The sequence below is a fragment of the Leiobunum rupestre genome, chromosome 10 (assembly GCF_980474605.1).
Source record: "Leiobunum rupestre chromosome 10, qqLeiRupe1.1.hap1, whole genome shotgun sequence".
In the NCBI taxonomy this organism is placed as follows: domain Eukaryota; kingdom Metazoa; phylum Arthropoda; class Arachnida; order Opiliones; family Sclerosomatidae; genus Leiobunum; species Leiobunum rupestre.
In genome coordinates, this window is record NC_143393.1 from 56,974,710 (window position 1) to 56,990,292 (window position 15,583).

General features: G+C 34.8%; 1 long non-coding RNA gene across 1 annotated transcript; it reads right to left on the minus strand.

Annotated features, from left to right (window-relative positions):
- Positions 1 to 272: 272 nt before the first annotated feature.
- On the minus strand, positions 273 to 7,528 carry LOC149926268 (uncharacterized). Its single transcript, XR_016477086.1, has 5 exons — positions 7,506 to 7,528; positions 3,164 to 3,252; positions 2,590 to 2,626; positions 708 to 747; positions 273 to 334 (listed from the first exon to the last, which is right to left on the minus strand). It is a non-coding gene; the product is annotated as an uncharacterized LOC149926268 (long non-coding RNA).
- Between the last annotated feature and the right edge of the window lie 8,055 nt (positions 7,529 to 15,583).

Genomic DNA, 15,583 nt, shown 5'->3' on the forward strand with positions numbered 1-15,583 from the left:
AAAAAAATATATATTTAAAGATTTAAGAACTAAATTGTTAGGCTGTATGATATGTGCATACATATCAAACTAACAAGCCTACGTAACCCAACAACAGCCAAATCTTAACTATTTACTGTGACTTGAGACATAAAAGTAAAATTTTATTATGTTAATTAAGTAATTGCTAATGTATGCCCCAATTATACAATTATAATATTAGAGAGCCAAGAGGTAAAGTATACCTTTATACAAAACTGAAGGTAAATTGACATAGGTAGCAAAGAACTTACTTTCTTACACATGGTTCTTATCCGTCTTCTTCCTTCAGCTTTTATTTCAGCTGGGGTATGTGCTATAAGCAATTGAACAAACTATTAATACTTTTAAGTTACAACATTATTTCATTTTTAATCATTTCACTATAGATATGTCACTGCACCACAAAGAGGTGCCCCGTATATTGAATTAGTAGCACCTACACAAGTAATTTAATAAAGTCTAGTGGAGAATTAACATCCCCCTTTTTATATGAATATACTTATGTGCTATAGTTAGTCAATTGAGAGCTAGGGACTAACCACTTCTTAAACATTTGTACATCAAATACAGGCCTTTGACAATGCTAAATCTGTAATCAGTTTCGTAATAACTTAAATAAAGTCAAAGCTACAGTATTGTACTCCTTGGTTCGTTGTGGAATTTTGCAAATTATGAAATAAACTTACTTTCTTTTCTTTTTGTGCTGTAAAATTTCACGATGTTGTCCTATTAATATTTAAATATTGCATTAAAATAAAATTTTTGTAATTTATAGTGGGAATTAAAGCACAAATTTTGCAACCTATATTCAATGAGGATTTATTAAAGCACTTCCTAAACCTAAATTGACCAATTTTGAGGCTTAGCAGCAGTGGCGTAACTAGGAACTCCGGTCCCCCCCCCCCCAAAAAAACGACTCTGGGCCCTTTTAAATAGCACTGATTTTAATCATACACGTTTGGGGGGCCATTGCTTAGCAGATTAAAATGAAATCATTCAATATCGAAAATATATTCCCATGAATTTCATCTTGGGAATTCACTGACTAGGTCACTACTTAATGTAGCTAAGCCACGTGAAATAAATTAATAAATCTAAATTCCTATCTAATGTCATTCTCCTTCAACAAGGTTCAAATTAAGTTTTTGGTCTAGAACTACTTTAAAAGAGCAGCTAAGGCTACTTGTCTTTTGCTCTTATAGTCTAAGAGCCCAGGATAAAATAAGTTAATAGTACATGGCTGAAACATTGGACATATGGTGGGAAAATGTGTCAGATGGATAAAATGAGGCCATACTGTCATGTCATATATCAAACTGATGATGTCACCGACTGAGAGACACTTTAAGCGAGTTATAAGTACAAAGCTGGAATAGGTCTTGACTGATAGACCTGAACTCTGACAACCAAAGTGGGTCCAAATGGTCAATCTGCCTTTTTTAGTCAGACCCCATCCACTAATTTCCATTTAGCTGTATGTTAAATGGAAATAAGAGGGTTGGGTCTGACATAATCAGAAAAAATTCGCCGTTTGGGCCCACTTTGGTTGTCAGATTGATAATGTTTTTAAAGTATACATCCACACCTATCGAACAAGACCATTTCCAGCTTTGTATTTATAACTTACTTAAAGGGCCCTTTAGACGGTGACATCATCAGTCTGATACATGATGTATGCAGTAGCGTTGCTAGGATTACAAGGATGGGGGTTTTCCAATGGATAAAATGTTGCAAATTTCTATATAGATGATTCATAACTTGCATCTAGGGTTAAAATAAGTCTCTTGACTTTGGAAATGTAAGATTTTCTATTTAGAGAAGAAGCAGATATCTACATAAGCAGCTGCTTTAGGGGGTGCTTTGAAAAAAATTTCAGGTGTTTTTAAGCGGCACCAACAATACCATGGCAATGTCACTCGACGTACGATGATTTAAATCCTATATCATTTCAATGTATTTGTGAAAATGTCAAATAATAGTTTTTGTAGCAATAGTAATTCAGAGAAAAATGAATTGCAGTTACTTCTATGTTGATAAAAAATGACCATGCATGTTTTAATTTGTATTTGGTATAAAGTCAGTGTCTGGAATATAAGTTGTTTATATTCCAGACACTGACATGTAATTGCTGAACACCAGTTTCTAATTAATAATAATAGTAACAATAATATTTATTTCACAAAAAAAACTTTGCAGGCAACCACTGAGGCAATACCTAAACAGGGTGGTTAATTGACAGAGGATTTTTGTATTTCAAGTATACTTTAAAAAACAATTAAACATCATTGTATGTATTTCTTACAAAATGAAAACAGATTTAGGTAATAATACAGAATACAAGGCTACTAGCTTAAGAAAAAGGCCATTTCTACATATATCTTGGGTGCTTTTCGCTCGAAATAAGCTGACTCTCAAAAGCACAAACTACTAGACACACTAGGAAAAATGTCTAAATGTGTTATTTCAAACAACAAAAATCTCAAATACAGTACACTACTAGAGTTCTATAAAAAAAGGAAATTTTTGCAAGCGAAGGATTTTACGATATTTCATTAAGTACAAACTCACCATGATTGTGAAAATGTTAATATAATTAACTTCCAACCTGTAAAAAAATTATCTTTAGTTACTTTAAAAAATAATAATCCATTTAAAATAGCATTGCAACAAGCTACAGTGAGACGTATTTCTTAACAATAAAGCCAAAATATGTTATAAAAAAGTATGACTCCAATTTGCACACTTCAATTCAATTTTACCAGTAAACACAGAAAAAATGGTGAAAAAAGGGGAATTATTTAAAAGTCCTAAAAATTTTTAGATATGACTTTTTTGTCTGGGGGCAATATGCTTACGGGTCCTACAAAAATTTTTTGTGACAAGATCAACGGTGTTTATTTGAATAAAAGGCAAAGGAGCAGACAAACAGACTTTCAAATCTATATATTAGATTATATATTTAGCTATAATTTTCATACGCATCGTTTTTATTAAAAAACTTAATTGAAATATTAATCTTTCCCACAATTATTAATGCAATTTTCTTCGTCAGTTAATGCCCGAAATCTCGTCAACTGTTCGTCAAGTGTGTGAAGGAAAAGGAAAATAGTTTCCCTAAACTCAAACCAAAAACTACACTCACCAGCAAAGTGTAAATAGTCCTTAACGATGTATATAGGAGTGACAGTCAACTGACTACAGGTGTGTTCAGAAATGTCTCGTAGATCACCTCTGACATTCGTTGGTTTAAGTTATCATACGAAACCACTAATTAATGAAGTTATCATACGAAACCACTAATTAATGAAGTTATCATACGAAACCACTAATTAATGAAGTTATCATACGAAACCACTAATTAAGTAAGTTATCATATGAATTAATAATTTTTCATATGAAACTACTTAATAAATTTTCATATGAAACTACTTAATAAATTTTCATATGAAACTACTAATAAATAAATTTTTAATATGAAACTACTACTTAATAAATTTATAATATGAAACCACTAATTAATGAAGTTATCATATGAAACCACTAATTAATGAAGTTATCATATGAAACCACTAATTAATGAAGTTATCATATGAATTAATAATTTTCCATATGGAACTACTGGGTCATTACATACGATTTCGGCCAATCATGTCACCATGGGTCAATTGATTTTTTTTAAATATTAAACACTTGATAGATTTGCCTAAAAAAAGGTGATATCCAAGGTTTTAGCTGAAAATATTAGGTAGTTTTAGAATCAACACAGTTTAACCGAAACCCCACATTTTTTGGTATATCGTATCTCGATTTCAGTACCCTTTCGCTTTAAGTTTAATAACTTTTTATAAATATATTTTATTTTAGCAAAATAACACAATCTTACACATTTCGACAAGGCCAATTCAATGGTGTGGTTTATATAGCCCTAACTGGAATTGATACCAGGTTATTGGATGTCAAAATGTAAATTTTTATTTTTGGGGGGGTCTCAATCGAGGGTTTAAAGGGTCATGTGGGCGATTGAAAACAAGAAATATAAATACACTATTAGATAGCTCTAGAAAAGAGCTTTAAAATAAACTATTAAAAAACGGGTATTTTCCTTGTTTTTATTTAATAAATCAATATCTATTTTCTTGAAATTCAACACTTTTGAAATTTTATATTTTTTATATCATACAAAAAATGGTTTAAATCTTTTTGAAATTATTAATACGTATTTAACGATGTGTGATAAATAATGCTCGAATATTTTCTAAATCATTATCTTTAAGAATAAAGGATCTAGCTCTGGAAGTAGTCGCTGATATCAGTCGCAAAATCAAGTTAAGAGGTATATGGCATTTGTCGTCCCGTTTAGGCCATGACAGACTGTTAACTTATGTATATATTTTTCAACCCTTAATTTTGAGTAGTAAATTGCTAAAATATTAAATTGAAAATAATTGTGTGTTAAATAGAGGCATTGAACTTTTTAGTGTCGCCTGTAATGTTTGTTGTAACTGATAACTAAACCTAATCTATAAATATGTAGAAAAAACCTGGTCGAGGCTGCTCCCTAAGAAAGTTAAATTGAACCTACCACACATTATAGATGATATAAAATGAATCTTTTGCGAGTGTTGATACTTTTGGGAGCTTGGAATTACAAAAGGTAAAAATAAAATTCCGAAGCATTTATTGTACCATGTGTTTCTTAATGTATTTTCCAAGCTAACCAAAATGGTGGATTACAAAACTTTAATACTTAACAGTATAAAATTCTAGTTATTTATAGATTAGGTTTAGTTTTCAGTTACAACAAACATTACAGGCGACACTAAAAAGTTCAATGCCTCTATTTAACACACAATTATTTTCAATTTAATATTTTAGCAATTTACTACTCAAAATTAAGGGTTAAAAAATATATACATAAGTTAACAGTCTGTCATGGCCTAAACGGGCGACAAATGCCATATACCTCTTAACTTGATTTTGCGATTGATATCAACGCCTACAGCGACTGCTTCCAGAGCTAGATCCTTTATTCTTAAAGATAATGATTTAGAAAATATTCGAGCATTATTTATCACACATCGTTAAATACGTATTAATAATTTCTAAAAGATTTAAACCATTTTTGGATGATATCAAAAATATAAAATTTCAAAAGTGTTGAATTTCAAGAAAATAGTTATTGATTTATTAAATAAAAACAAGGAAAAAACCCTTTTTTTAAGAGCTTATTTTAAAGCACTTTTCTACAGCTATCTAATAGTGTATTTATATTTCTTGTTTTCAATCGCCCACATGACCCTTTAACCCCTCTCGATTGAGACCCCCCAAAAATAAAAATGTACATTTTGACATCCAATAACATATAAACCACACCATTGAATTGGCCTTGTCGAAATGTGTAAGATTGTGTTATTTTGTTAAAATAAAATATATTTATAAAAAGTTATTAAACTTAAAGCGAAAGGGTACTGAAATCGAGGTACGATATACCAAAAAATGTGGGGTTTTGGTTAAACTGTGTTTATTCTAAAACTTCTTAATATTTTCAGCTAAAACCTTGGATATCACCGTTTTTAGGCAATCTATCAGTGTTTAAAATTTAAAAAAAATCGATTGACCCATGGTGACATGATTGGTCGAAATCGTATGGAATGACCCTACTAATAAATAAATTTTTCATGTGAAACTACTAAATAATAAATTTTTAATATGAAACTAATAATTAAGAAATTTTAATATGAAACTGCTAATGAATAAATTTATCACATGAAACTGCTAATGAATAAATTTATCACATGAAACTGCTAATGAATAAATTTATCACATGAAACTGCTAATGAATAAATTTATCACATGAAACTGCTAATAAATAAATTTATCACATGAAACTGCTAATGAATAAATTTATCACGTGAAACTGCTAATGAATAAATTTATCACGTGAAACTGCTAATTAAGTTATCACGTGAAACTGCTAATTAAGTTATCACGTGGAACTGCTAATTAAGTTATCACGTGAAACTGCTAATTAAGTTATCACGTGAAACTGCCAATTAAGTTATCACGTGAAACTGCCAATTAAGTTATCACGTGAAACTGCCAATTAAGTTATCACGTGAAACTGCCAATTAAGTTATCGCGTGAAACTACCAATTAAGTTATCGCATGAAACTACCAATTAAGTTATCGCATGAAACTACCAATTAAGTTATCGCATTAAACTACCAATTAAGTTATCGCATGAAACTACCAATTAAGTTATCGCATTAAACTACCAATTAGGTTATCGCATTAAACTACCAATTAGGTTATCGCATTAAACTACCAATTAAGTTATCGCATTAAACTACCAATTAAGTTATCGCATTAAACTACCAATTAATTTATCGCATTAAACTACCAATTAATTTATCGCATTAAACTACCAATTAATTTATCGCATTAAACTACCAATTAGGTTATCGCATTAAACTACCAATTAAGTTATCGCATTAAACTACCAATTAAGTTATCGCATTAAACTACCAATTAAGTAATCGCATTAAACTACTAATTAAGTAATCGCATTAAACTACTAATTAAGTAATCGCATAAGACTACTAATTAAGTTATCGAATTAGACTACTAATTAAGTTATCGCATTAGACTACTAATTAAGTTATCGTTCGGTCAAGAAGGTTTAGATTTAGCTCAGGCCATTGGCCGTCGTTGAAAGGACGTCACCGGTGAGCCGCATTCGGTTCAGTTCCTTCTCCAACGAATCGCGATCGCGATTCAGCTGGGCAACGCAGCATCAATTTTAAACACCTTTCCTCCAGGGGCTTCCCTAAAGGATTACCTCTATTCTTTGTAAATATTTACGAAATAAAGTATAAAATAGTTATCACATTAATGTGATAACTTAATTCGTAGTTTAAACTACTAATTGACCGATTTCAAAATTATGTTTTTACACGTGACAGAACCTTTACATTGTAAGGTATAGCAGGTTTTTTTACCTGCTTTTATACCCTAAAATGGCGGTGTATTTCCACGCGCAAAATGAATTTTAAGATCCCTTAATTAAGTTATAATATTAAACCATGGTGAAACACTTTTCCTTCGTGTTCCTCTCTGGAGAATGCGCTGCATAAACTACCGTAATTTGTTAACCTAGATGTATCTATTTCTGTTAATGAAATATGCTTGATTAATAACCATGTTTTAAAAATAGGGTTTGCAGATAGAATCAAAAACCGTTTCTAATTTTTACAGACTACTTACTTATCTAGTTCTAGTACCAATTTATATCTTTTAAGCCTTGGTTCACGAACGATTGCTAATTTACTATCGACAACCCGGCCGAGTTTGAGATTAAAATATAATTAATACAAATCATTTTAATTCAAAGTTAATTTTTTAATTAATTAATTAGTATAAATTTATAATTAAGTTTATAATCAAAGATAATAATTAAAACGTAACTAAAATATAAAATAACTTACTTGCGTAAACGGTAGAAGCTCGTGTAGAAGTAAAAGCATACGCTTGAAAGCTTCCCTAAAAACTCATTTAAAAAGAATACATATACAGGGTCTTTTTTTTTGCTCGGAAAAGTGTTTTTTTTCAAAAACTATTTATAGTACCGATTTCAAATTTGGAAGGTCAATTCTCTATACCGGGGGACATCAGTTTGATAAATTTGAGCGTTTTCGGTAATGTTTTTCACCAATTTTGAAAAATTATTTTTCGACCACAAGGTGCGAGATAAAAAAATTCTATTATAAAGTTGTAGGCCGTCATCGAAAACCCTTAAAAATTGTTCACTCGACGAAAAACAACTTATTTATCAGTGAAAATTCGAGCTTGAAAAATTTACAAGTTGGTGAAGCCAAATTACGATTGTTTGAAACGATAATTGAAAAGGGAACAAGTCTAATACAAACGTAGTAGAGTTTTCACACTTGAAAAAATGTACACGTTTGGTTTTTAAATGCAGATATTTTATTCACATAAATTTTTACAAAACATTTTCAATAATATCACCATTGGCTGCAACACAGGTTTGTGCGCGGACAATTAAGTTCTCAAACGCTTTCTCTACCATTTCTGGTGTGACGTCTCGGCAAGCACTGATTATTCGTCTAATGAGTTCCTCCCTAGTTTCAATGGGCGTGGCGTATACCTTTGCTTTAACGAATCCCCAGAGAAAATAATCCAGCGGTGTTAGGTCAGGTGACCTTGCTGGCCAATGCACTGGACCATTTCTCCCTATCCACCTTTCAGGAAACTCGTTGTTGAGGTGCTCAGTTACTTGCCGGGAAAAATGCGGAGGGGCGCCATCTTGCTGAAACCACAACTGACGTCTTTCAGCCAATGGAAAGTCGTCGATTGCGTCACTCAGTTCGTTCTGTAGAAAATGTAAATACCTTTGGCCGTTGAGGTTCGTCGGCAGGAAAAAGGGACCAATCAAACGGTTTCCAACAAGTCCAACCCAAACATTGACCCGTTCAAATTGAACCTGGTGATGATATTCAAAACCCCAATGTGGGTTGATGTCAGACCAAAGATGGCTGTTTTGATGATTAAAGGGCCCATCTCTAGAAAATGACGCTTCGTCGGAGAACAAAACATGGCGCAAAAATTGTCTATCTTCTTGGACAGCATTTAGTAACGAGTTGCTAAATTCATAACGTCTTTGATGGTCTCCGTCAATTAGTCCTTGGTGGAGCGTAGCTCTGTATGGGTGATAGCGATTCTTACGAAGAATTTTCCACACACGATTTGCAGAACAACCCAAATCAGCAGCGGCGTTAGCGCAACTGTGACGAGGATATGCCACAAAGTACGCGAGTACATTGTTCTCGAAGTCTAAATCCGGTTGACCCAATCCGCGAAACCTAGGTTGCAAGTTACCAAATTGATTGAAATCGTGAATTGCTCGTCTTACTGTATTTACAGATGGTGCTCCATTTGGATGTCTTTCTGCGAAGATTTCAGTCACTCTTCTAAGGTTTTGCGCTGCTTCTCCATAGTAAATGGCAACTATCTCGGTACGCTCAGCTACTGAATAACGAGGCATTGTTCGAAATATTATCAAACACTGATAATAATCTCCCAAAGTTTTCCTTTAAATACCCAATGCATGTTTAGGATTCACCTATAGCCTCGTGTTTTTTAAATCCGGTCGTTTTTTTAACCAAAGTTTCAACTGGATTAGGTAATTCGGTTTAAATTATCGTTTCAAACAATCGTAATTTGGCTTCACCAACTTGTAAATTTTTCAAGCTCGAATTTTCACTGATAAATAAATTGTTTTTCGTCGAGTGAACAATTTTTAAGGGTTTTCGATGACGGCCTACAACTTTATAATAGAAATTTTTTATCTGGCACCTAGTGGTCGAAAAATAATTTTTCAAAATTGGTGAAAAACATTACCGAAAACGCTCAAATTTCTCAAACTGATGTCCCCCGGTATAGAGAATTGACCTTCCAAATTTGAAATCGGTACTATAAATAGTTTTTGAAAAAAAAAAACACTTTTTCGAGCAAAAAAAAGACCCTGTATACTAAGTTTGACTTACCCATCCTTGCTCTAGCTACTAACTATACTTTTTCATAATCCTGATTATCGAAAGTTTTCTTCGGCTGACATTCCTCCCTAACTCACATTTCAGCCTCTTTACAGGGTCACCAACCCCAAAATCAAATTATACCCGCTTTACAGGGTTATGAACCACTAACTAACTATCCAATAATTTTCCAATTAAACCAACTCCTTACTAACGTTTCCCGTCTTACAGGGTTATCAACCACTAATTTAATTTTCCAGTTGCACTGGATTGCCTGCCACGAACTTTCATTTCCCCATATAATAGGTTAACCAGCCTCTAGCCTTTCTTCGACGTCGGAGCCAATCAAAGTTATATTTCTCTCCATTTAGAACGTTTGACGATAGAGATCCTTTTTCTTTAGAAACTTTAAATCATTTGAAAAATACTCTTTAGCGTGTCTCTATTTATACCCATAATTTCACTAGCGCAACACCCCTTTTGTATTCCCAAATTTTGCGGAGATACCAACCACCAAATTAATTTCCTAATTTTCCAACGTTCACAACCACAAACTAAATTTCCCAATTTACAGGGTTCCCAATCCCCAAAATAGTTTCCCGATTTATTAATCCCTACCAGCCACTATCTTATTGCCCCCAATTCTACAGGGTTACCAGCCACTACTTAAATTCCCCTAATTTACAGAGTTACCTGCCACTATCTTAATAATCCCTATTCTGCAGGGTTACCAAACACAATCTAAATTACACTATATTATTTCCCCAATTCTACGAAGTTACTGAACGCTATCTAAATCCCCCTTATTTACAATAAGATCGGCGTAATTCAAACACACTGTACTAATATAGGCTTTAATAACGGTTGTCACAGATTCAAGAATGATAATGCGCATTGTATTAATTAAAAACTTGAATTAAAAAAAAGGAATTATTTTGAATTATTTAATTATTTACATGGTGAATTTGGTTTTTAAAATTGTATAAGTTTCTTTATCGAGTGACGAAGAGGACGAAGCCAAAGCATTTCTGGTAGACGTGAGTTGCCCTTGGGTAATTTGGTACTCGGCGCTTTCTTGACTATTATTTTCGTCTTCATCCGACGATTGATGGATTGGCTCGCCCCGAGGCCAAATACTCCGACTACAAAATTTATACAATTAAACGATTAAATATAAATCGACTCCTACTTTACCTTAGTCCGGCTACGGAAGGTTCCATAGTATCTTACCACATATCAATTCGCCGTCGCGAAAGTTCGGTAGCGTCCACAGCTTGATCCAATACGCCTTGGAATGGAGCCAGAGGCATCATATTAAAAAAGGCTTTTAACCTCCGATGTTAAAGCGTAGAAGGGTCCTCCACTAAGAACACGTCCATAATATGCCTCCAAGCCGGAGAAATAAGAGATTCCTGCGGAGCCGCCGTTCCAAAGAATTCGTATATGCGCTGGCAACGTAAGCCTACCGGCTATAAAATCGTCAACTCCCCCGTGAATATCCAATTTTTCGGAAGAAAATGTGCTACTCGTCGCCAAAAATACTTCCATTTTCTCGTGATAACTTACACCTTGATCACATATTCAAACGCGTCACATACAAAATAAAAAAATTGTAATATTTAGTTGTGCGAGCGCTAAATTAAAACATCTCACCTCCTTAATAAGCCAGGAGCTCTAAGAGCAGAATCCAAAAGCGGCAAATCGACTGACGGGGGTTCCGGAAAATCGGACCAGTACATAATACCACTTATGGCCGACCGATCGCTGTTTTCGGATTGAACATCACTTTCGGATTGAAATTGCTGGTTATTCGCCATTTCACGGCGAGATTACCTTTCGGTTACGAAAATCAAAGACTAACTAAATTTTCAATCAGTGTGCCGCGTTTATATACCCTTAAAAGTCGTAGAACAGCGCACTCTCTTGACGTTGCGCTATATTTAATTAACGATTCAACGCGCCATCTACCCAGAAATTTAATAGAAATACACGCTAATCACAATACATTTCGTCGCTTAATAGGGTAACCAGTCGCTCGCTTAACTTCCCTCATATCGCAATACTGCCAGCCACTAAAATACACTACACGCCTTATATCATTGACGGATAATAACTTCCGTCCTCTATCTACATTTCCTCGATTTACAGAACAACAAACCACTATCTATATTTCCCCACTTTATTAAGTTTCCCGATTCCGCAACCAATAACTAACTTGCATTCACCACTATCTAAATTCCCGCAATTTACATGACTATTCTTATTTCCGCCTATTTACAGGGTCGCCAACCGCAAAATAAACCTTTACCCACTCTACAGGGATATTTACCAATAACTAACTTTCTAATATTTTGTATTTAACCAACTCCTTACTTACATTTCCCAATTCTACAGGGTTACTGCGCTGAGTTTGCAAGTTCTCTCCCCACTGGTTTATGGGGTTTTCCCCCGGGATCTTCGGTTTCCCGTTCCATAAAAACTTGTTGAGGTTAACGGTACTAGTTAGTGTAGGGAGATGTTGGCTTGCCACCACCCTCCTACGCATTGTAACCCGGCCACCTGAATTAAAAGGCTTTAAAAGTCGCTCGATGACTTAGGCCTAGGTAGTTGCCTTGGGTATTAGCCTAGCAGATTATTATTATTATTATTATTATTATTAAATAACAATTTCCCCCCTATGCAGGGTAACCTTCCTCTAAAAATCTATATCCTCGCTTGGCAGGGTGACCACTAAATTACGGACGTCGCTTCTCTTTCTAAGACAATCAGCCCCTAAAACACGTAACTGGTACTTCCCCATTAGGCGGATTTAACCACCAATATCTTAAACATCCCTCCTTTGTTGGTTCACCCGCCAAGAACTCATACTCAAAAACATAGCTTAACAATATAGACTTTTAACTTAACGAAAACCAATTTAAGATATTATAACAAATTTTATTTTTTTTACTTTTACTTCCTAATTCATTTACATTTGCATGTTAGACAATTCGTTTTCAAAGGAACAATTAATGTCAAACAGATCTTCCTCGCATTCCACCTGAAAAGCAATAATAAACGTATTAAGCCAAACCATAAATACATATCTTTAAAATACGACAAAATATTTAACACTTACGACTTTCTTCATCACCTCCGTCACCAAACTTCCTTCCGCCTTCGTCTCTCACTTCTTATCCTTTTTTTCTGCATTTCCTCTGCCTCATTTTCCATCATTTTCTTCTCGCCCGCCTCCTTTGCCTCCTTCTCCTTCTTTTCCTCCGCGTCCTTTTTCTTCCTTTCCTTAGCTTCGTTTTCCGCTAGTTTTTTGGCGGCCAACGCCTGAAACTCCCTCCTGCTTATAATCTCAAGCTCCTACAAATTTTCCCAAACAAACACCCTTATTTTCTATACGTATTACCAATTATTCGGATACCTACCCCTTGTCTAAGCGGATGAAGAATTGTCTTTAAATAATGCCCACGCAGGCTCATAACGGTACGATCTTGAAAGAAGCCCTTTTTCTTCGCGGCTGCGCTTATTGTTCGCCAAACCACGATTCTCGTAATACCTGTAACATCGTAAGCGCCGATGATCCGCTTCACAAATTTCAGCAGGACCCCATCGTTTTTTTTCTGAATATCGAATTCGTTTTACCCTTAAAAGTTTAAAAACAAACTCAAACCAATGCCCAGGAAAGATCATCAACGAAGCGAAACTTACACTGGCGGCTGTTTTGCCCTTTTAGGCAGGCGAATGATAAAAAAAGGTCTCCTCTATGCTGGCACACAGCTCTGAATTAGACGAGACGCTGCTATCATTTTCTGCAACTATCATTTTAAACCTCGGCTGTAAAATTCACCTTAAAATTTAAAAATATTTAACATTTCCAAGCCGTTTTCCGAGCTGAACAATAATAGACTTTATCAAACGAGCAACAAAATATCAATAACTTACCCAAACGGAGAGGAACGGAAGATTAAACCGTAACTAACGAACCTAACCTCATTTATACCCAAGATCGCAATGTTACCAACCCATAACTAACATTCTCCGGTTTCGCAATACTACCAGTCACAGTATAATTTCCCTCCAATTTACAGGGTTACCAGACACTAACTCACTTTCACCACTAGTGAAATTCCAGTTTGGCAATGCTACCAGTCACTAACTAAATTCCCCTAATTTACAGAGTTACGAACTACTTTATTAAGTTTCCCGATCCCGCAAGGTAAAATAACGAAACAATTTTAAACTATGAAATTTGTTTATTAAATATTTTCAAAATTGAATTATAAATATTTAAGGCCACGTAGCTTAAGGCACACAATCAAAATTAAACCGATTACAACATTTTTAAGCACAAATTAACAATTAAGAAAATAGTTATTATAAAACAAGAATTTTTAAACAAATATTTTTTGGGGGGCTCATAAAAATTAGAATTTCCCGCTATTCCTACAACCAGCGTGACGACTTCATCCAACAATTCCCAAACAACGGACTCAGGATTTTCGTCTTCGCCTTTTCCGTGTTCTTGATCGTTTTCCTCTTCCTGAAATCAATATATTATTAGAAAATTCCCAATCTCAATCTCATTTTACCAATAACCATAAGCGCTACCGGTACTACCTCCGGAGATTGCCCATTGCCCACGAACGGAGAAAACTCGATTTCATATTCTTCGAAAAAATCCAACGGCAGGTCTCGCACAAGAGTCGGTAAATTATACAACCGACCGGACACGTTTTTTACGTTTACCCGGCGTCCAATGGCCGCTAACACCACAGAAGGGAACTCTCTGGGGTAAAACAAATCCCCCGATAAGGCGCTAAAAATCCGAGGCATACCAGCCGGTAAAACCACGACACCGCCTACTCTTTCCTGGACGTAGGGCTCGGCTACATCTACCAACCTCAAAAATTAGAGAGGACTCCACACCCGCGTGTTCATGTTGTCAAACACGACACCATCTATCTCTCCGACGTTCACCAAGTTCCAATCCTCCCGGCATCGGACCACCGCGGGATTTTTAAAATGCGATTTCGCAAAAGTGGTTTTTCCAATGCCGGTCGGCCCAATCAGCACGCAACTCCGTTCTTTTAAATAAACAGCGGTAAACCACTCAATCGAAAAAGATTCCATCACGATTTAGTTAAACGTCCGAGCTTTACGAAATCCAAATAGCAACTGATTCTACACAGCTATAACCGTGTTTATATACCCGTTTTTCAGGGTTACCAGTAATAAATTACCCATTCCTCCTTATACAGCGTTACCAACTCCTAAGTATATTCCCCATTTTGCAGGGTTACCAGTAATAAATTACCCATTCCTCCTTATACAGCGTTACCAACTCCTAAGTATATTCCCCATTTTATAGGGTTACCAGCAATAAATTACCCATTCCTCCTTATACAGCGTTACCAGCTCCTAAGTATATGCCCTATCATACCGTGTAGCCAATAGTTAAAGAAATTCCACACTTTACAGGGTCATCAGGTACTAACTCCTTATTCTCCTTTTATTTAGACCATCCGTCGATAATCACTTCCGTACCGTCGTCAATACACGTCTCCCTGCAAAGAAACACAAAAAAGTAATACCTTACCTTCAACCTAAATACCGAACACGACTCACTTACCATTTCACTCCTGTTTCTCACGCCGTCCGTCCCGTCGTCAATACACGTCTTCCTGCAAAGAAACACAAAAAAGTAATACCTTACCTTCAACCTAAATACCGAACACGACTCACTTACCATTTAGCTCCTTCTTCTACAATCCGACACTTACCTTAATCCTGAATACTAACACACTGAAATGCATTTTCATACAACAATTCTCTTTACTGTCATCAAGAACAAAATCATACAAAGCTCGTTATTAAGTGAAACAGTTTTACACATAAAATAAAAATCAATTATCAAAAATATAACCAAAGGGTATTAACAAAAATAATAATTTAAATTCTGCACAATTATTCAACTTCGAATAAACTATTATATAACATTTCCCGCAGCTACAAGTTGC